The sequence below is a fragment of the Lathyrus oleraceus genome, chromosome 1 (genome assembly GCF_024323335.1).
Source record: "Lathyrus oleraceus cultivar Zhongwan6 chromosome 1, CAAS_Psat_ZW6_1.0, whole genome shotgun sequence".
Lineage (NCBI taxonomy): Eukaryota > Viridiplantae > Streptophyta > Magnoliopsida > Fabales > Fabaceae > Lathyrus > Lathyrus oleraceus.
The window spans coordinates 381,883,233-381,885,795 of NC_066579.1; the positions used below are offsets into that span (position 1 = coordinate 381,883,233).

The 2,563-nt window shown below is 27.3% G+C and overlaps 1 pseudogene; it reads left to right on the forward strand.

The window, feature by feature from the left end:
- The first annotated feature begins 1,068 nt into the window (after positions 1-1,068).
- LOC127108421 (probable purine permease 4) lies at positions 1,069-2,355 on the forward strand (annotated as a pseudogene).
- The last annotated feature ends 208 nt before the right edge of the window (positions 2,356-2,563 follow it).

Here is a 2,563-nt window from a genome sequence, read left to right on the forward strand (position 1 = left end):
GGGCTGGTATAGAAAGGCAAGCGAGGGTGAGGCTAATAATTCTTAAACCCACCTTCTTTGTGCCTCGTTATCATGCCTACACATCAATCTATCAATATCATCATGAATCACTCATCATGAACTCTCTTAGTATAAATTTGGACAAGTAACTATGTTTTGACATCGTGCATACTAAGATACCACCCGGTGTCGATTTACCATTAATATAAAAGTTGTATATCATTATTCATTATATAAAATAATTGACGAACAATGGGACTGACATATTTGTTTTAGCTTTAAGAAAATATATTTTTTTTTGTATTTTTAAAACAGACTTTTATAAAAATATTTTTTAAAATATTATTTTTTTAAAAAAAAATCTTTTATATATTAAAAAATTAATTTTGATATTTTACAATATAAATATAAATTATTGAAGATTAAAACATAGTCAAAGTTACAATTTTTAAAAATAGAAGTATCACAAAATGACTTTCATGATTTTTTTTAAACAGATTCAAATTTAAGTAATTATTTAGAATGATATTAAAAAATATTATAGCATAAGTATAAAATATCAACATAAAATTTTAAAAATAATTGTTTAAACCAATTTTTAATTTGAATTTTTAATAAAAATTATAAAAAAAATATTTGAACAAAAATATTTAACACTATAAAAATCATTTAAAAAAAACTGAAACAAGCGAGCCTCTTATTAAATTTATTTATTTGGATATATTTTATAATATTAATTAGAATATTTTATCAAAATAAATTACATTATTTTTTATAAATTGTATTATGTTTATTTTTACAACTTTTCTAGAATAGTTTATAAAATTAATTTGACTACAACTTACCTATCTAAAAAAAGACAAACAAAACCACGTGAATGCATAAATCAATGGGAGTTTTTTCTTTTAAAGGAAACTTGATCCGAAAATTATTAAACATTTTCTTTGTTTTATTCTTTAAAGGAAAAAAAACTTTTTTATAGTAAAGTATTAAAATCTAAAGTTTAATATAAAAATCATATCTTAGAACTACATTGCATATGTTTATGATTATCCAACATAAATTTTTTTCTAATTAAATATCTCTCTCTTTCTCTCTCTCTCCATTTTTCACTTTCATCTATGGAGAAAAGATCACAAACCCCATCACTCCATCATCATCATTAATCTCTCACCATGAACCTTGCCAATGAAAACGACACAATTGACATAAAATGCATTGATCATCAAGAAGAAACCCAACAACATCAAAATCAACCATCGCCAATCAAGAACAACAATAATCACCTGCATGAAGATGAAAAATCATTCACAAACAAAAGGTACATGCCTCTTTTTATAACCAACTACCTCTTACTACTCTTTATTGGTTCCATATCATCAAGTTTACTATGAAAATACTATTTCATCCATAAAGGTTTAAGCAAATGGGTTTCAACTTGGGTTCAATGTGTTGGTTTCCCTCTCTTAATCATCCCAATTTTCTCCCTTATCTTCTCAGTTCCACCAAAAGAACACCCTTTATAGATTTCACTTCAAAAATGTTAACTTTATCGATTTTCGTCGATATCATGTTAGGGTTGAACAATCTTTTAATCTCATGGGTTGTTTCTTATCTTCCATATTCAACTTTAGCACTTTTGTTATCTTCACTGCTTGTTTTCAATCTCATTCTCTCAGCTATCATAGTGAAACAAAAAATCCCTTTTTCAAATCTAAATATTGTTATCCTTTAAACCTTAAGTTCAATCGTTCTTGCAATGAATTCCAGTGGCGAAAAACCAGAAGGACTAACAAAAAAAGAATACTTTATTGGATTATTTTGCACCATAGGTGCATGGTTGTTATTTTCACTTTATTTATCGGCGATGTAGAAGGTTTATAAAAACCTTTATAGTTACGAAATGGTGATGGAAATTCAGATTATAATGGAGATTGCAGTGACGGCTTTAGCGACAGTGGAAATGGCGTTCGACGGTGAATTTTCTGAGATGAAGAGAGAAAGTAAAGAAGTGTTTGATAAGATAAGTAAAGTTTATTGGGTGACAGTTATGGAAAATATGGTGATGTGGTAGTTTTGTTTCACGGGAACTGCTAGGATGGTGTTTTTGACATCTTCATTAACAAATGGAATTTGTATGACCGCATTGTCATCTATGGATGTGTTGCATGGTGTTTTCATTTATAGATACAAGTTTGGTGGTTTTAAAGTTGTTTTAACTGTTTTGTGCTTGTGGGGATTTTGTTTTATGTTTATGGAATGTATGTTAATCTGGTGGAAGAGACAGTAAGAATGGTGAATGAAAATGATGATTCATTTATAGATAAGGATGACAGGAATGGAATGTATAACTAGCTGAATGTATAACTGAGGAAATCTCATCTTTGTATTTGATATATTTTTTTATAAACAATATTTGTATTTTATATATTTCTTTTTTAATTTATCTATTCTCTCGGTTGGATAGTCCAATCGAAAGAAAATCTCTTTTGCATGTATTTTCGAGAACTATACTTTAGCTTTCATTTACTTTTAAACTCTCATTTTTATTTTCATTCTCATG